Genomic DNA, 20,871 nt, shown 5'->3' with positions numbered 1-20,871 from the left:
AACTCCAATTCTGGTCTTACCGTCAGTATACAGCAGTTTAGCTAGGCCAATGAAAGAACATCAAGAAAGGGGGTCGGGGGGCACACTGCCTCTCATCCCAGCGCAGTTCACCCCACTGTATTCTGGTAAATGTAGTATGCTTACTTTAAATTTCTGTTGTTTTTCACCAAAGTTGGTGCAGGTAGTGCTGTTCTTTCTAGACAGGTGTTTCTGTGTTTAGCCCTTTATCAGTAGAGGGCAGAAGTAATAATAAGTCAACTGGGGCTGCTGAAATGCTGCCCAAGTCGTCACAGGTCCCTGTGCACTCCAGAGGTGCACAGGTGAATCCCAGGTGAGCTTGTCTGCTCAAGGGAGTCTTTGAAACACAAGGGGCGATAGATAACACTGTCTCTTATTCCAGTACAGTTCACACCATTGCATACTGGTAAATGCAGTATGCTTAAATCACATTTCTGTAGTCTTTTACCAAAGTTGGTGCAGACATTGCTGTATATCTCTAGACATGTGTTTCTGGGCTCAGCCCTACATCAGTTGAGAGCAGAAGTAGTAACTAGAGAAAAGTAATCTGGGGTTGCTGAAATACTGCTCATGTCTTCTCAGGTCACAGTCCCACTCCACAGGCACAAAGGTGCACTCAAGGGAGCCCTTTAAACACAAGGTGGAGGTAGCACACTGCCTCTCATCCAAGCAGAGTTCACCCCATTATATTATGGTAAATGCAGTACACTTGCTTCAAATGTTGGTATTTTTTCACCAAAGTTGGTACAGGTAGTGCTGTTATCTCTAGACACGCGTTTCTTGGTTTTGTCCTTCACCAGAAAAGAGCAGAAGTAATAATGAGCAGAGAAAAGTCATCTAGGTTGAGGAAATGCTGCCCAAGACTTCACAGGCCGTAGTACAACTCCACAAACACACAGGTGCATCCCAGGTAAGCTTGTCTGCTCATTGGCTCGAGGGAGCCTTTTAAACACAGGGGGGGGGGCACACACAAAGTGAAGTCTTAGGCAGCATTTTCAGCAATCCCAGATGAAATTGCTTGGTGAAAACTACTGTTACTATTGAAGTAAGCACTAATTGTGGACTACATTTACCACAATGCAATAGAACGAAGTGTGCTGGGATGTGAGGCACTGTGCTCCCAACCCCCCTTCAGTGAAATAATGTCCGAAGGCCATCCTGCGCAAAAAGAAAAGGCCACTCCAGTGAGTCACACACAGTCTTTCTCAGCGTCAAGAAACACTAAAAACACCTGGGCCTCTGGTCTTTTACAGGGATTAATAAAAACAGTGTACAGAGGTTTATTCAGAGGTGGCCATACCAAAAATTAATTGGATTGATACAGCAGGACAAGTGCTGTCATTAACACGTTTAGCCTATTGGCAAGACGCACGCCACAATCCTATTACCAGCATTCCGTAGGGTCCTTTCCAGGTTTCAAAATTATGGAGATTAGGGTGTCTCTTCTGGTAGGGGGAAGTGCCCCAGATTTAAGGGCCACCTGATATAGCTATAGCAGTCTGAGAGCAAGGTGCTCCTTAAATTCCTTAAAGAATTCTATTGTTAGGCCATCCATCCAGGGTGCTTTTCCACCAGGGTAGCCATTCATGGCTTGCTGTATTTCGAGTAGTGTAATAAGCGTAAGCAAGAATTCATGAACTCTGCCTTCCACCCAAGCCAGCGTGACATCATCCAAAAAGGTTTTGATCTGATCATCCGGTAATAATTTGGAGGACTAAAGATCCCTGTAGTATGCATGCCTAGTCTATAAATGTGCTTGTGCAAGGATGTCACTATTGTTCTGGGCCATGTTCCCCTCTAGAGCCACGCAAGAGTCCTACTGGGTCGCCCCCCCCCAACCCATAAACATGAGCCTGAGAATGTTTACCTAGATATATAGCCTCAAGATCTGCGCCGCCTCTGTATTGTGCCTGGAGGCCTTCAAGAACTTCTAATGAGGTTGCATCCCAAAAAGACTCACAGCATTGTTGTACGACAGAAAGATTGGTCTCCAATAATGAAGCTGAGTCTGCAGAGCCCTAAGAACGCCAGATTATTTAGAAGTAGAGAGACCCCAGATATATAATTTAAATGATTTCCAAATCATTAAGGAGGAAGGAAACAGTCCCAATGTTTGCGTCAAAGATTGCTTTAGCCATGTCAGCTTAAAAGACCGGATGTATCAGTGCGACAGAGGTAAAACACCATTGTCTGTGGGCGTCCAGAGAGTCAGGCATGTGCACTATCAAAATAAGTGGAGAGTGGTGGAAAAGGGACCTGCGTAAATATACAATATTATTTATCCGCCCCACATCTTCGGAGAAGTGGAGTCATAACCCTATCTGAGAGCAAGAGTCATGTACAGAGGAGTACACAGCGACATCATCCCTCAACTCCTGTCATCAAAGCCCATTAAATGTAGTAGTGTGCGAATGGCAATGGAACTGTTAGCTCTGCGTGGATTGGTTGAATTCAGAAGAGGGTTTAGTTTAAGATTGAGGTCCCTGTCACAAATGATGTTAGTATCACCTCGGATACGGTAGAGTTGAACCATGTTCTCAAAGAATTCATGGACATCAGTCTTCAGAGCGTCATAAGGGATGAGTTTAACAAGGGGGGGTTGGAGGGGGGGGGGGACATGAAGAATACCTGAAAGTTAAATATAGCACACCTGTTCATACACAAAAGTCGAGGGGAAGGACCTTCTAATCAGTATCACAACACCAGTTAATAGCCCCCCCCCCATTTGTGAGTTTCTCCAGAGGCCATATGTGTTTCCTGAATGAAAGCAATCTTAATTCCGTCTGTATCTAGATATGTTAAAATTATTCAATACTTTCAAGGTTCCAAAGACCACAGACATTCCAGGTCAGTAACTTAACAACAGGTGCCACTGCATGTGAATAAAGATTCTAACTAGCAAGGGTATCTCGGGTCACAAAGTATCTATGCCATGCCAGATCATTGAGAACGTCATAATGATTAACAAAATAAGCTCAGAACAAACTGTAACGACACATGTTAAACTATAGCCACACCCACACTGAACACCACAACCATCAGTGAACGATCCCTAGGAATCACAAAAGAGTGTGGTCATACTGAGTGGTAACCTTCAAACAGAAAAGGTATGCCAAAAGTCCAAACACTGGGAGATTACATTCATTGGTCATAAAATATCTCGCTAAAAAACAGGAATTCCCATCACCGGATGTGCATTAGAGTATAAAAGTAAATATTTCAATCTATGAAGATGAACTACCACTACACAATGTCACTAAAGAGATATCTAGAAGTGGAGTCAGTGTCTGAAGTTATTCAAGGGTATTTTGTAGTTTCATTTTTTTGAGATTTTAAATTGGCCCTAACGCACTTGAAAGCATCCTTTGGGGAAGTGAAAAACATAGCATGAACATTAATCTGAAAATGATGATGATGATAGGGTCTTGTATTGCGCGACTTTGCCCAAAGGCGTCAAGGCGCTGGAGATTAAAAGAAACAAGCTGCGTGTAAAAGAAGCAGAGTGTCGGCTAGAGGTAGGCTTCCCTGAAAAGCCACATCCTTAGGACAAGGGAGAAGAAAGCTCTCCCGCCCCATCTTGCCTTCAGAATTCTGGGAACTATCAGAAGGTTTTTGTTCGCTGAGCGAAAGTCCCTACCAGGGACATAGAGGGACACAAGGGAGCTGATGTCCTCTGCCCCAAGCCCATGAAGTGCACGATGGGTGAGGCACAGGGCCTTAAAATTAATTCTGGCTTGCAAGGGGATACAGTGCAGATCCCTGCTAATGGCTGAGGCCGATGAACGCCTAGGAGCATCAACCACGAACCTTGCAGCCGCGTTTTGCACAATTTGGAGACGCTGGACAAGTTTTTTGGTGATTCTCAGATAGAGTACATTGCAATAGTCCAGACGGGAGGCTATGAGGGCTACCGTAACCTGTTTAAGGGCTTCGATCGACAGGTAATGTACGATTTTCCTCAAAATTCGCAAAACCCCACAGCAAGTTGAGGCCGTCCTGCTGACCTGCTTGTCGAAGGAAAGCGAGGAGTCGAAAATAACGCCCAAATTCCGAGCTGACTGAGTGGGCGTGGGGCAAGCACCGAGAGCAGAGGGCCACCAGTCCGCTGACCAGATCTCTTGCTTACCTCCGAAAATAATCACGTCCGTTTTCTCCCCGTTAAGCTTAAGGTAATTTCTTACCATCCACTCTGCAACTGCCTCCATACAAGCTTTAAAATTCAGGGCGGTGATGTCAGCTGTATGTGATATGGAGACCATGATCTGGGTGTCGTCAGCGTAGGATACGACTTCCAGACCAAAGGATCTGACAAGCCTGGCCAAAGGTGTTACATATATATTAAAAAGCGTGGGGCTCAGGGACGAGCCCTGAGGGACCCCACACTGCACAGGCTTGACGGAGGAGAGGTAGTCACCCAACTTGACCCTCTGCTCGCGCTGAGTCAGAAAAGATGTTAAAAGGCTGAGCGCAGAACCATCCACTCCTATCTCCCCCAGACGTCCAGCCAGAATGGCAGGGGACAGCGTGTCGAATGCGGCTGTAAGGTTGAGCAGGACCAGCAAGGTGGCCTGGCCACTGTCGACCTTAGCCCGTATGTTATTAGAGACAGCTGTTAGGGCGGACTCGGTGATATGGGCTTTGCGGAAGCCGTGTTGGGACGAGTCAAGGCCGGTGTGATCTAAAAAGGCACTCAGATGGAAATTTAAGTGGGTCTTGAGTATTTTCGCAGGGGCCAGGAGCAGGGAGATAGGGCGAAAATTCTTAAGAATGCCAGGGTCTAACGTGGGTTTCTTAAGGAGGGGCTTAACAATGGCCAGTTTCCAGGGTTTTGGGTAAACTCCCTCACGGATAGCCTGATTAATCACCTCTAGGAAAGGAGGAAGTAGGACATCCCTGCATTCCTTAAAGATTTTTAGAGGGCAGGGGTCAAGGGGAGAACCTGACTTCAAATTGTCTAGATGCAGATTGGTGGTGTAGATCATTACGTATGTTATCTCAATAGTCCCAAGTAGTTATTTAACTTTGTTAAAAGATCACCAGGCCCCCAGCACTGCCATGGTGAATTCTGGTTAGCTGTTGATGTCCGTCCCCTGGTAGGTCAGGTCGCCCTCTGTCTAGCATGACTTAAATCTGTATAATTCGACAGCCTGGTGATAACAGGGCGCGAGTGGCAGCATGAGGAGTTCTTGGACCCAATGTTCTGAGCCCTCTTGACAATGAAACAGCTGGAGAATTGGCCTCTTCCCAGGATCTGTACCAGTGGTTGTTCAATGAATATTTCAATTCTACCTGTGTTTGTAGATTCCACAAGGCTGATAATACATATGGTATTACACAAGGAGCACAATTCTAAATACTAATTTTTGTCAGTAACTTTTGAAATGTTGGCGACCCACTTCATTAATATAGCCTAAAAGTCAATGGCATCATCTTTAACAGTAGATTTTCTGCATTCTATCTCCTTGAATTGGTGGTTGTGCTTGGTAATCGAACTTTCATATGGTCACAGCACAACATGAGAGAATCAAGCTTCCCATAGATCTGATGGAGGCTGGAGCATTTGAATGGGAAAATTACCAATGCCTATCTCCTCGTTTTCAACTGACGGTTCGGCCACCTGCGAAGGAGATCCCAGTCAGGGCCCATGCACATCCTAGAATCAGTTCGACCCTCAAATGTGAGCATGGGGGAGGGGGATGAAGGGGGAGGGGTTTTGGAGAGGGGAAAGACAGAGATCGCTCAGTGTTGGACACTGTAAAAGGCAGGTTGCACTTCACTAGCGTAAGATCTGAATTCTCTGCTGCTGCACATAGTTGTAGCCCAATATCTAGAGGATGCACGATAGGCCCTCCAGAACACGATTCATGAAAGGTTTGAGCCAGATTTTTTTTCTCGAAGTGCTGGGTTGCCGGTTACCCACTAGTCATGGGTAGCATGCCTGCCACTCCTGAAGCTCAATGTCAAGGGCGGATAATTATTATTATTATTTTTTAAGAAGCTTATAAAGCGCGCAGCTACCCCCGTCGGGGGTGTCCCGGCGCTGAGAGAACAAGTTAATCACTCGAGGGGGCAGCCAGGGTCCTACCCTCCAACCCAAGGAACCAAGGAACACCTGATTAGAGTTGGGAAAACAGCCAGGTTTTTAATTTGCGACGGAAGGTCTGCTCAGACTCAATGAACCTGAGGCCCAAAGGGAGACCATTCCAGTATTTAGCAGCCGTCACACTGAATGTTCTACCACCGCTCCGGGCAAGCCTAAATCTAGGAACAGTCAGTACACGAAGGCTGTTGGATCTTAGGTTTCTTTCTGACCAGGATAATTTGAGTCTTTTACTCCTCAGGTAAGCTGGGCCAATTCCATGGATAGCCCGAAAGGCAAGGGTCAGGATTTTAAACTGAACCCGGCGGGCGATAGGGAGCCAGTGTAGTTCATTGCGATATGCTTTGACTGATTTGCAGGTGGGGATGTTTCCAATCAGCCTAGCTGCCGCATTTTGGACGATTTGCAATCGATCAATGAGATAAAGGGGAGCTCCGGCATACAAGCTGTTGGCGTAATCCAGATGTGTCGTAATAAGGGCATGGACAATCGTTTTACGAGACGTCTGAGGAAGGTAGGGAAAAATCTTCCTAATCATGCGCAACTTGCCAAAGCAAGCCGCAGTGACTTTATTGACCTGAGCTTTACAGGACATGGTGCTGTCAAAAAGGAAGCCGAGATTGCGGGCAGACTGTACAGGGTTAGGGGGGGGATTCAAAACCGTAGGCCACCACAAGGCGGCAGGAGGAGTTGATTTCTGGCTGAAAAAGAGTACCTCAGTTTTGTCTGTATTTAGGGCCAGGTGATTGGAAGCCATCCAAGAACAGATGTTGCCAAGGCAGTTACGAAAGTTAGAAAAGTGTGAGTCCGAGTGGTCTCTAAAAGAAAAGACAAGCTGAGTGTCATCAGCGTATGAGACCACCCTGACTCCCCACGATTCTACTACCTTGGCAAGAGGGCCCAAATACACATTAAATAAAAGAGGGCTTAAGGCGGAGCCCTGGGGCACACCGCAGACAAGGGGTTTGTCATCTGATTCGAAAGGAGGCAAAGATACTCTTTGGGATCTCCCTGAAAGGAACGATTTAATCCAAGCCAGAGCTGTACCTCCAATTGCCAGCTGCTGCAGCCTAGTCACAAGAATATCATGAGACACAGTATCGAATGCGGCGGACAGGTCGAGGAGAACCAGCATGGCCTCCTCGCCCCTGTCCACCGACTCGCGAATTGTCTCCGATACCTCCAGCAATGCGGTCTCGGTGCTATAGCCAGTTCTAAAACCGGACTGTGAATCGTGCAGCAGCTGGTTGGATTCTAAGTACGACGCCAATTGTTTCTGGACCACTTTCTCCAGAATTTTAGCAGGTTTAGGCAAAAGGGAGATGGGACGGTAGTTACTAAATAGGGATGGATCCGCATCAGGTTTTTTTTAAAATGGGGAGCAGCCTAGCTTGTTTCCAAACTGGAGGGAATAGGCCCTGGGTCAGGGAGGCATTCCATATTGAGAGGAGAGGGTTGATTAAGACAGGGGCAAGATTACCCATCACTTTAGCGGGAACTGGGTCCAGCGGAGATCCTGACTTGACTTGATTTAACAGTGATAGAGCTGCATCTGGGGTCAGGCCATCAAAGGAATTGAATGGGCAATGCTGGATGTCCAATACTCCTGGCCGGGGACTGAAAAATACGGGATCAAAGGACGATGATAGTTTGATAATCTTTTCCTGGAAAAAAATCAGATAGTCCATCACAGAGGGCTTGAGTGGGGGCAGACAGGGCTTTTAAGACAGGCGGATTCACAAAATCCTTCACAATTGTGTAGAGAGTTTTAGAAGAATTCTGAGCCAGTTGAATGAGTTTAGAAAAATAGGCTCTCATAGTGGCCCGCTTAATTTTTTGAAATTTGTTTAAGGCCGCTTTATAAGCTAGTTTAAGAGTTGGGTCATAGGATTGGCGCCATTTGCGTTCCAACTGTTTGCACCTGCTTTTTTCCTCTCTCAGCATGGGGGAGAACCAAGGAGCAGATGGGCGCGACCTAGAGGAAGTCATAGGGACTAGAGGAGAAATAATATCTAATGCAGTGGTAAGAGCAGAGTTATATCTCACTGTTTCCTTGTTGAGGTCTTCCGATGAGTTAAAGTGATAGTGAAAACAGGGATCAATGGCCTCATAGGTAACTTTAGACCATTTACGACCTATATCTCTGTTGATGGGGGCAGGGGAGGAATAGTGATATCAAAAGGAAGGAGGAAGTGGTCTGACCACGTGAGGGGTAGGGAAGGAAGAGAGGTGATGCCAGGGTGATTCGTGAAAATAAGATCGAGCGTATGTCCAGCTTTGTGGGTAGGGCCCTTAATTAATTGGGACAAGGTTAATCCTTGTAAAGTTTCGAGCAACAATGATGCTTGGGGACAGGCGGAATTGTCCACATGAAGATTAAAGTCTCCCAGCACTGTGAAATAAGAATGTTTAAGGGAGAGATCCGCGATTGAATGTAGCAAAGAGTAGAGAGAGGCAGAAGTGGCAGTAGGGGGATTATAGACCAGGACGCCAGCAAAAATCGTGATGGCAGAATCCATTATCGTAAGATACATGGCTTCAATAAGCCCTAGGTTAGATATTTTTTTTATGTTCATGATGAGATGGGATTTGGCAATGACAGCGAGCCCACCCCCAGATTTGGAGTTGTCTCGATTGACTCCTGACAGTCGATAGCCAGGGGGAATAGCCAAATGTATGTCTGGTTTAGACGAGTCTTTAAGCCACGTTTCCGTTAGGAATAGTATGTCCCATTTATGTATATCCAGCAAAAGCCAAATCTCAGAAGCGTGCGCAGGCAAAGATCGGCAATTTATTAAGGCAGCCTTAAGTTTGCATATGGGCTGCGGTTTAGCAGCTATCTGAGTTTGAAGGTATCGTTTTCGCATAAGGGGAATGGAATAATTGCACCGAGTGCAGGTGAAGGTAGACTTCTCCAAGTCCAGGAGATTACAGCAAGCAGTGGGGGTACAGACGCCATGTCTTAATGTGACAAGCTGGCTGCTGGACCAGATGATTTTTTGGGGACGAGAGGCAGGGGGACTGGCGCTAGGCGCGGGCCCGGCGCGGACGGGCGCAGACGGGCTTGCCTTCGGCACGCCATCGGCGCGCCCGCTGCGCCCGCCCGCTGCGCGGGCGGGATAACTGCTTTCTTTTATCCATATCCGGAGGAAGATGGGAAGAGGGCGGGAGGCGTCCAGGAGCTGGAGCGCTACCCTGCCTCCCCCCAAGATGGTGGTGTCGCGTTCTCCCAGCCGGCGAAAGCGCTGTGCTCGGCTGCACCGGGGGAGAGAGAGCGCTAACAGGACCCCTGTGACGAAGCAAATCTCGTCAAGTCGGGTCAAGTCGGAGATGTGAGCATTTTCCTTTAAAACGTATCAATTAAAATATATACAATTTTAAAAATGCACTCGATGACAGCACTGATGTAAGCCCTGCGCACAAGTTGTAATTCACTATGCAGACAGTCTAAATTATCTCACACACAGAAGAATGCTTTCCGTAGTAAAAAGGTAAAGAGTAGATGCCCCCGGCTTCCGCCTCAGGGGAGAAAAACAAGCAATCTATGCCACGTATAAACCACACACCTTAAATAGTGAGGGAGGGCGGGAGGCGTCCAGGAGCTGGAGCGCTACCCTGCCTCCCCCCAAGATGGTGGTGTTGCGTTCTCCCAGCCGGCGAAAGCGCTGTGCTCGGCTGCACCGGGGGAGAGAGAGCGCTAACAGGACCCCTGTGACGAAACAAATCTCGTCAAGTCGGGTCAAGTCGGAGATGTGAGCATTTTCCTTTAAAACGTATCAATTAAAATATATACAATTTTAAAAATGCACTCGATGACAGCACTGATGTAAGCCCTGCGCACAAGTTGTAATTCACTATGCAGACAGTCTAAATTATCTCACACACAGAAGAATGCTTTCCGTAGTAAAAAGGTAAAGAGTAGATGCCCCCGGCTTCCGCCTCAGGGGAGAAAAACAAGTAACTAATATAATAAAGGATATTTAGTGGGTTGGGTCCCTGCCTAGGCAGTCATCTTAGCCAGTGTTTGGCTATGTCCCGCTGGTGGCAGCTCTTGTTGATGCTGTGGTCATTATTGTTATTAAAGTGTGGTTGCTGATGCACTTGCAGTTGTTGCCGTTGCTAACTCACCTGGGAGTCCCTCGTGGCATCTTTCTGCTACAATGGATTAGCAATGCATGACCAAATTTCCTACATGCAGTGGATACATCTGAACACAGGTCAAATTCTAGCTGTCAAAATCTTGCAGGCTCTTTAGTCCACTGGAACCCTTTCCTGTGTGTAATTTTCTCCTATTACATTTGTGCTCTCATGACCTCTGGCAGAGTGGGCTAAAGAACGGTGATGGATTAAACCCAGATCAGTTGACTGGGGGTGAGTGCTTGTATTGTCAACGCTACGTCCATCACCACCTTTGGTTTTGCTTTGTTCGCCATAAGTTGGCAGGGTATGCTCAGACGCGAGTCCCTTGCTCACTTTGCCACTGGATTCAAGCAAGCCGGGCTGAAGTGGGCTGTAATGCCAGAAACCGGTCCTCGGAAGCTTGTTTCCGGTCCAGGGAAGGCATGGCTTGGCAGTTCGGGCTGGACTGTTCCCATGAGGCACAGGGTCAGACTGATTTGCATATGGCCATGTCTGAACTGGGGTGGCAGAGTGGGCTAAAGAACGGTGATGGATTAAACCCAGATCAGTTGACTGGGGGTGAGTGCTTGTATAGTCAACGCTCCGTCCATCACCACCTTTGGTTTTGCTTTATTTGTAATGTTCCTCCTGGCCGGTTATTAGGCCAGCCAGCCCTTGTAGGTTCTCGCGGTATTATGAGTAATTCTAAATGATCCAATGCTGTCCTAATGCAATGCTATGCAGTTCGTTATGCAAAAATAGTGCAATGCGTAATGCAACAATCATGTACTTCGATATCCAAAAATAGTGCAATGCGTAATGCAACAATCAGGCACTTTGTAATGCAGAAATAATGCAATGCATAATACACTGATCAGGTAGTTTGTAATGCAGAAATAATGCAATGCGTAATACACTCCAGCACCGATCACGGTGCTTTAAATGGTCTCTCAGCCACTCGTACGGACTCGCGGTCAGCTTCCGCCAACAGATGCCCCCAACACGAGTATGGTGTAAACCAAAGTGCAGCTCCGACTCCGGCCCTGGTACTGCCACTTCTCGGCAAGTACGGACCACGATACGAGCTGAAGCAGAGGCTCGCGCTGCAAAAAGGGGAGAGGCCGAGAGCGTCCCTCTACGAGCCCGCACCCCGCTCCAGCCGGCGACACACGTTACCTTGGGGGTGCGACTTCACTCTCCTCTCGCGACTTGGGCCTCCGATGCGACTTTGTGGATTCCGGGCTGTTGGCGATAACGAAGATCTCAGGCTGCAAGAAGCACACACACACAGCGTCGCTGAAACTCACTTGAGTTCCGGGTGCACACGATCACAGGGCAATCTTCACGAAGGTCTCAGGCTGCAAGAAGCACACGCTCACAGTGTCGCTGTGACTCACTTGGACTCCAGGTGTGCACGCTAACAGGGCAATTCTCACGAAGGTCTCAGGCTGCACAAAGCACACAGCATCGCTGAGACTCACTTGGACTCCGGGTGTGCACAATAACAGGGCAATCCTCACGAAGGTCTCAGGCTGCACAAAGCACACTCACACAGCGTCGCTGAGACTCGCTTGGACTCCTGGCGCCCACGATCACAGGGTAATTCTTACAAGGGTCTCAGGCTGCAAAAAGCACATGCACACAGAGTCGCTGAGACTCTCCTGAAAACGTTTGTGTTCCTGAGTTTCCACAACAGGGATAGGGTTCAGTTACTTCAGGACACAGCAAAGTCCTTTGAAGCAAGGGGACACAGCAAAGTACCTTTAGCCTCTCCTTGATTAAATCAGCAAACTGCAGGCCAGCCCCAGAACACACAGCAAGAGTCAGTCCTTTCCTTCAGTCTCTTCTGCTGGTTCTTCCTTTTGCAGAGGTTCCTCTTGACCACGAAGTCGTTTAAGTCCTTTTCAGTCTTGAGCAATCTAACGTTCAGGGGTTTCAGCTCTCAAAGTTGTACCCCTAAATGTCTTTGAAGTCTTTGTGTTCAGGGGGGGACTAACCCCTTTCCAAACCAGTTCTGGGTGTCTCCTTGTCGGTGACACCTTCTTCCTTTGATAGTGGGGGTCTGGATCCTTAATCACTCAGCAGGAGATGGAGCCATTGTTTTATGGCGGCAGCCCAGGCCTCTTCACCTCTAGGGGCTACTCCTCCCCCTACACTCCAGATGCAGGTCAGCCTGTTGCGGTCTCACCTCCTCCCCTGGATCAAGACATTTCCCAGATCCTATCACTTTCAGATCCAGACAGTCAATCCACAACCAGGCAGAGACACACAGAAATGTTAGAGCACAAAAACCTAGCCACTTCTAAAAGAGTGGTTTCTAATCACACAATGCAAAAACCACCTTCACAAAAAGATGTGTTATTAAATTGTGAGTTCAGGCATACTAAACTTCACCTCTCCATCTAGAGCCTTTGGGAAGATAGTTTGGAAACGTATTACACAGCCTCCCCATTCTATCCTATGGGCAAGATGGCCTTTCAACAGTGAAAAACGAAATGGAGATTATTTAAGTGTCAGGACATTGTACACACCTCAGTACATGTCCTACCTTTCACATGCACTGCACCCTGCCCAGGGGACTTCCTTGAACCTACCATAGGGGTGTCTGATGTGCATATTAAGGGAAAGGTTAGGCTTGGCAAGTGGGTGCACTTGTCAGGACAACATGGCAGTTTAACAAACTGAGCGCAGGCACTGAAGTGGCAGGCCGCAGTTCTTTCTTTTAAGGCTACTTGTGTGGGTGGCACAATTATTGCTGCAGGCCCACTAGTAGCTTTTGCATTACCAGCCCTGGCACACATAGTGCACTTTTTTTTTTTAAACAAAGTTTTATTAGCATTTTTTCATTATACACAATACGGCTTCTACTATTTCTCAGACCGTTGGGATGGTACAGTCTGCATTATTGTTATAGTATTCATGACATTTTAATAAATCTGTCGAGCAATTCAATATAATGCCATTAGCGTCGGTACATATTATCCCCACATCACGTGAATAATTTGCACTAGCAATATCAAATGTACCCATAACAGTACCAAGTTATTCATGACTACCCAGTCGGTGTGCATCTCTCATCCCAGCATGTCATAGTCTGCGATAATAAACGTAACTTCTTCAACTAGATTCACCTCCCTCCAGTCCTTTATCTCCATAAAAGTAACATTTTAGGGAAGTTGTGTGCTCAGAGCCCGGCAGGCATCCTCACTTTCAAACCAACAACAGTTCTAATGCAAAGTATTGCACTAACCGACCCTAGTCAGTGATTTGTAGTCTTGCTAGCACTAGTTACATGTTCGGGATGGATTTTGGGATCCACTTACATTACGATATTCCACTACGTCCACCTCCTGCGTTTTAAGAGTTTCTAACATTGCATCCCACTCCAGTGCTATCGGGGTTTTACGGAATCCTCTGGCCTCCTCCCGTCTTAGGGCCGCACTTTCTGCACTACCCCACCTAATCAATTCGCTATGCCACATATGAGTGGGGGTGGTTTCTTGGACTTCCAGCACATGGTGGGTGTATTGATAGGATTAATGACAGGTTTGCAAATCTATATTGTACCTTGTGTTTCGAGGGGGACTTATGAAGGCCCAGGATACATTCCTCCATAGTGTTGGTTATGTCCCTCTGTATGGCTGCAGATAGATATATGTTGTCTGACCGAGTCCCAAAATCCCCCTAGGTGAGGACATGACCACAACATATGAGCTAAATCGGCACCTACTGCGTAGCATCTAGGACAATGGTGTTGTGTTTGCGGGAACATTTTGTCTAACCTATGAGGGGTAAGTAAGGCCCTATGAAGTACCATGGTTTGGGCACACATAGTGTACTTTACTAGGGATTTTACTAGTAAGGCAAACATACCAATCATGGACAACCAATTACCATTACACTTTATACAGGGAGCACTTACACTTTGACACTGATCAGCAGTAGCAAAGTGCCCAAAGCATCTAGGCTGACAACATCATGTCAGAAAAAGGCCTAGGGGGAAGGCAAAATGTTTAGGAAACTTTAGCCAAAAAAGGCCAAGTCCAACACCTTGCAATAGTAAAAAACCAAATGTGAAACCTAAGAGTACATGTCCTACATTTTGGCTTCCCTATGGAAGTGGCAGTTTAAAACTGCACACACAGGCTTCAGAGGCAGACTTGAGACATGTGTAAAGGGGCGTGGCACAAGTGGGTGGCACAATAAGTGCTGGAGGCCCAATATTAACATTTAATATACAATCCCTGGTTACATGTAGCGCGCAAGGGGTTAAATTGAGAAAAAACAAAAAACAAGAAAACTGAGAACTACACATACTCATGTAAGTGGGATCCAAACTAGACATTAGTCATGTAACAAAAACTGTGCACACCACCCAATTATTAACCATTCAAAGCCAAACTTTAGAGCTAAAGAAACAATTTTTCATATCCTTATTTTGCGATCCCCCATGTTGCACTGTGGCTATAATGGAGTTCCAATTGTCAGCCTTGTTACCAAAATGCAGTAGGCAGGGCATCCCGATCCATATACTTTGGAGGATTGGCTCATGGATGTGGTCATGACAGCTGCCGACAAAGGTCTGATATACAGTTCGAATGACCAAGAATATATTTTCAAAGATATTTGGGAAGCTTTCCTCCGGTCGGGTGAAGTGTTGGATGCTCATCATCCTGCCACTACCCGACAATCCAGACTAGAGACCATGTTCTTGTGATGTGCATGCCTGCTTGACTTACTTTTGCGTACTGACTTGCACCTCGTACTTTATGTCCAGGTGTTCCCACTGAGTAAGCAGTGGGGCCCTCTGAACTCTTATACACTGTAGTGCTAGTCTAATTTTGGGGTCTCTGTGCGTGCTTTTTTATTTATTGCCTTTTCCCCTTTCTTTTTTTGATACCGTTATACTTTCTTGCCCACTTTTTCTACTTTTCAGTCTGCAGCTTCAACAACTCACTTTTAAAGTTATTATTTGCTTTACTTTTGCAGGTTTGTGAAACGGACTACCTGTTTGGATTATGAGTATTTGGTGCTCTCTGCGCCATTGTCTGCTCTGTTTCTAAAGATGATAATAAAAAGTTTAATCAAAAATGCAATTGACAATCTTGAGTGCAAGTATTAATTCCACCTTTGAGGGATGCTCAGGGGCTCTCTACGCAACAGAGAACCACATCTCATTGCTGGGGAAATGGGTTTGTATTGTTATTGCATGTTACCTCATGGTAGCTGCAGACCTTCTTACCCCCATCATACATCTTCTACCTCACTGCTATACCCTTTCATTATTGTCCCTCCCTCCTAAACTGTCTCCCTCCTCGCCTCCCAAACTGTCACCCATCTCACCTACCATCAGTCCATTGTTATCTTTTCACCAATCTTTTCTCTACCTTTCAATCCCTCGCCGTCATAATAATTATACCTCTTCCACTTCTTTTCTAGCCCCCTCGTCTTCCTTGCACCCTCGCATCTGCCTTCCATGTCGTCCTATTGCTCTCTACTCACCCCTTTGAACATGCTGATGTTCTTCTGCAACATTCCTTCTGACATTATTCCTCTTGAATGCTTTTTGGTTCTTCGGGTTGGAGACTGCTTGCCAACATCTTGATTTGCATTCTATTTTATAGCTTATATGTTCTTAACTAGCTCATTATGACTGATTCAAAGTTTTTGTTTTGATAGACCTTTCAGAAGTCATTGATTGCTTTTAATGTTGTCCACCCACCTAGTTTTTACACACAAGCACCTACCATTGGCTATAAAAACATGACCGCAGTTATTGCTTATTCCAGGTTGGAGGAGCTGAGACTCTAGTTAAAGATAGGTTCACATTTCTAAGAGCATTCCCAAATCCCTGCTTAGATAAGAAAAAGATGTTAATGCGATTTCTACCTCAAATCAGAATAGTACGCTTCTACTAATATTTGACAACTGTTTTTGAAGAGGAAAGGGCTACTATTGCTAGAACTGTAATTGTCTCTAAAATCTATAATCAGAATGCTCTCCTGCCAAGCATATTGAAATCCGACACTAAGAATTTGCCAACTCTGCAAAATTTAGCCGCTGGAGTGGATACAACTTCCCAAATCGTGACAGGTTTCAGCTGCTGCAAGAAAGATTCAGAGGCTTTCAATACCTGCTAGCATTCAATTTAAAACTCTAATAATCGCTGATTAGCTCTCTATGGTACGATACAAGCCATTCTTTCGGACTGTTGCTCTTCTATCAGCTAACGAGAATTTACTGATACCACTAAAATCTGAAAGTATGTGGTACAGCCTATCACACCTTTTTTTCTATGAAATTCTATGCAGATAATCTCTGCAACTTTACCCATTCAGTATGGCCTTGAAAACATAATTTTCAGTAATGCATCCACCACAGTGTAGTAGCATTTAATCATATGTTAAGTATTTGGTGGACGCAGGTGTATGGAGTCCTGTCTACCGGTTTTTAGAGAGGTACCTGCCATTTCCCTTTTCTGAGCTAAAAGGAAGTTAAGAGGTGACACCTTCTGCCCCAGCCATGCTGACTACTTGCACCTGCAAACAGTGTATATGTATAACCTGGCCGCAGGGTATTTTTAAAACCCCCTCTAACTGGCAACAGCCTATTCATTTGTGAGAAAGGCTCAGCAGGGGGCAATTTTGAAATCTCTTATCTGAGGGAAAAAAATTGTTCAATTCATTTAACCTTCTGCTGACAAATTAACTGCAAATTTTCCATTTGTACTTTGAAGCTGGATAAGAAGAATACCAGCAGATAAACCTGCGTTAACAGAAAATTTCACCATTCACAAAAAACACCCAGTATATTCTGTTTCCGCTCTAAACAAAGGTAAAAAAAAAACAATGTCGCTTCCAGCCATTTCTGAGCTCAATTACACACTGCTATGCAGAAAACGTGTGCTGTATCACTAAATACTAGTCTTAGAATGATATTAATGTAAAATGATGTGTTATTAAACAAATATATACCATGTTTTGTAATGTGCTTTATATAAAGTAAAACAAATCTATAAATATTTTTGACACGTCACTTGTGATCAGATGGATATGGCAGAATAGGGGAATGAGATTTTTGTAAGTGTAAAAATGAGATGAATTGAGAGCAAGGGTTTAATTTGGGAGCAGGGCACAAGTCATACGAAAAATAGTGGGGGCAGTAATTAACATATGTAATTTACAATGATGTCACAGGTAGTGATGTCACAATAAGTGCCATCACAGGAAGCAATGTATGCCCTTGTAATATTCCTCACTTAAAATGGAACTGGACTGCATAACAAAAACAACCATTTAATATAATTAAACAAAAGTGCGAAAAATTATTTCTGGTTTATTTTTTCTGGAAATCCAAGTGCACTCAGCATTGACTGTATCATAAAGGCCTTTGATCACACAGGTTAACAGGCTATAGGAATGCCATGTTAACAAGGTCAAGGGATCAATAAAGAAATTGATAAATATAACAAATGCAGGTACAAAGAGGTTGATTATCCCGCGCGGAGTATCCACTTCTGCAACTACGCTTGTAGAATTGAATTTTGCATAAGAAGGCAAATCTCCCGCCAAAATATGGAGTTCCAGCTATAAGACGCTCTCAACAACACCGAACAGTAGGAAAGTAAGGATTAGACTTAAATTTCTACGGTTCCATCCAATCTATACCAGAAATCTGAAAAGGTTGGGAGGAAGAAACGTTAAGCTAAATTCGTGGCCGGTGTACTTTCTAGGACCATCTTTCAGGCCCAATGATTCTAGGTTGCTTGGTGGGCTAAGGGAGCGAGGCTGGATACACTCCAACTATACCCGCGTGTGTGTGCACCACTCCCGACAGCGCCTACCCTTCGATAACGATTAGGGAGAGGGAGGGATGCAGAAGATAGCCCAGTATGCATATCAATGACGTCATGTGCAAACTAAAAAAAGAGAATAAATAGAAAGCACAAGATGTGAAGAATAAAAAAACAAAAAAGCCGTGCACGCGCACCACGTAAACTGTTCCCATGCGTCTCTATCAAGACGAACACATTAGAAAACGTTGTCTGTCTGTCCCAATTCGTCACGTGACGGCGTCCTCATAAAACCGACGTTTGAGTTGTTCATGCGCAATAACACCCCAAGTGGCCATTGTGAGGGTAGCGCATGCGCACTTCATGTTCGACACCAGAAGCTATCCAAGGCAAGTGCTTCGGAGCCGTTTCTTCACACCCGCCTTCTACAGCGCGCGTGCGCAGTAGGTGGAACTGGGGCCGCAGAACAGTACGCGGAGATGGGAAAAATCACCTGAGTTACGTCAGGAAAGGACGCCTTTACCGTACAGCTGATATTGGGGTTCCCCGCCCGTTGTCTCCGACTCAGGGCACCGTACAACACACACTTACCGTCCGTGCGCCGCGGAATCGGCGGTCTGCCACTATCCGCCCTTTTAATCGTCAGAATTGGCTAGCGCGCGGTGCTGCCGTGATTCCATCCATCTTGAATTTGACGTCATCCCACACTGAGGGATGAGGTCATCGCACTGAGCCCTCGTCACGTGCGCAGTGCTGTGATTGGCCAGAAGGGCCGAGGGGCTGGACTGAGGGCGGGAAGCAAGTATGACCTTTTTTTTGTGTTTCCTCATCACAGATCGGAGACCCTCCTCGGCGTGAACTCAGAGGATGCCGAGTTGTGTCAGCGGAGCTGCAAGGCCGGTGCTGCTGGCCGCAGTTAATTGAACGTGGACAATATCTCCAGCTAGAAAAAGTACTGTATGGAGGCAGAACATCGACGCAGAGGGTGTAAATAAGGGGCATCTAGAACTGCCAGGGGTTCTAGGCGGGGCAGTCCACGGGAGGAGTGAATACATAGTCCTAGGGTGCAGCGGGGATTGGCGCCTACGTGAGGCTGTGCCCTGCTCCGGCTTGAGGTCGCCGATTAGTTCTAGGTATCAGTTGGAATGTAGCTGCAGGGGTCAGTGGAAATATCACTTCTAACACAGGACTGACGTGTCTGCATACTAATCCTATCGGGGATTGTGGTACGTGCATAGTGTCTGCGTATTTTGTGTTTACTTGGTGAATTGTGTGACTTGCAAACTTTAAAAAAAAAATATAATATTAAATAAAAGCTATGAAAACGGCGGCATCAGTTATGCGTATTTTGTGTTTAATTGGTGGATTGTGTGACTTGCAAACTTTTTTTTTTAAACATAATAATATTAAATAAAAGCTATGAAAACTGCGTCATTAGTTATGTTTGTTTCTTGGCTGTGTGTCCTGTCTCGTTACGGGTGCTTTTTGCTGACTGTTGCAGGTAGCGTTGTATCTCATGCTTTGCGATTACTTTGGACTGTTCTGTGGGATAGTCGTATTGTCTGTTTTGATGGTATTCTGAGGATGTGCTGCTTTCCTCTCTATTCCGCGTTTCTACCACACGTATGCAATGCTTTATGCCCGAGTATCTAGCTTATCCTTCTAATGCAGATGCCATTTTTTTAAATACGTATCTCCCTCTCCTGTTGCTAATCTTCCAAGTCAGGGCGATAGCTGCTTTTGCTAATGCCAGACACTTTTAAAATATCCAACATTTTCTATACTTTACGAGATAGATATCAGTTGCGCGCCGCAGCATACGCTGTTACATCTCGTCATAGAACCAGGCCCGGCTCCAGGAATTTTTATTTGGGTGGGCCAAGGGTGCATTTGGGTGGGCCACTGGGACTCCATTTGTCGCATATATTTCTGGGGAGTCCTGCTTCTTACTCTTGCAAGGCCCAGTAAATCGCACTCTTTTCCAAATCTCTTTCTAAATGTTATTAATCTCAAAAAGTGCTTTTTCCTTGTAATGTTCCTTTGATGGGAAGAGGAGGTTTCTGAGGTGGGGGTATCAGGCAAATGACACTTCTTGGGCTCCCTCTATGCAAGCTTTCAGGGAGAATCCCTCTTCATTACTACCTCCACCTGACCCCAGACTCTGCAACACACTCCCTTACAGGCTTGAATATCCACTACTCCTCTCCAGTGCACCTTATGTCACAGCTGACCTTGGGCCCCAGCCCCATATCAGGCACCATCGGGCTCGACTTTCATTTTGCCTTGTGAAAACATTAGAAAAATCACCTTCAAACTTAAAACATTGAATATAGCAGTACATGTAATTAGCACGCAATTTAAAGTATGTTCCACAGTAGCCCTTATGACCCGACTGCTAATCAAATAAACAAAAACAGAAAGGCCATGACAATGCCAGCTTTATCGCTGATGCGAAAGTCTTTTTTGGTGCCACACCAATAACCTCTTTCTCCGTAAATACCTTTACTACCACCTTCCAACAGTGCCACTCATCCCTCAATGACCCTACCCTATTGACCTCCTCCTCAGATTTCCTCACTGACTCACGCCACAAGTGCCCCTCATATCCCCTCCCCCTCATGACCTCCTCCTTGGAGACCAGTACTCCTTATCTCTCTGTAGCCCCTCCCACTCAAGACCTCCTCCTCTGACTCCTTCACTACCACCCTACACCAGTGCCCCTCATCTCTCCCGAGCTCCCTCTCCACCCCATGACCTCTTCCTCGGATTCCCTCACTGTCATCCTCCACCAGTGCCCCTCATCGCTCCTTAACCCCTCCCACTAACTCCTCCTCGGATTCCA

General features: G+C 46.0%; 1 protein-coding gene across 1 annotated transcript in view; it reads right to left on the bottom strand.

Moving 5' to 3' along the window:
• Positions 1-18,738, bottom strand: part of ZBTB21 (zinc finger and BTB domain containing 21) — a 91,129-nt gene extending 72,391 nt beyond the window's left edge. Inside the window, exon 1 of the mRNA XM_078656803.1 lies at positions 18,621-18,738. The gene's annotated coding sequence lies outside the window, so the exon portion shown is untranslated. The remainder of the gene's footprint in view (positions 1-18,620) is intronic.
• Between the last annotated feature and the right edge of the window lie 2,133 nt (positions 18,739-20,871).

This window comes from Lissotriton helveticus, chromosome 8 (genome assembly GCF_964261635.1).
Source record: "Lissotriton helveticus chromosome 8, aLisHel1.1, whole genome shotgun sequence".
NCBI lineage: Eukaryota > Metazoa > Chordata > Amphibia > Caudata > Salamandridae > Lissotriton > Lissotriton helveticus.
Note: the sequence above shows the minus strand (reverse complement) of the source record. Positions and strands in the feature narration are given on the sequence as shown.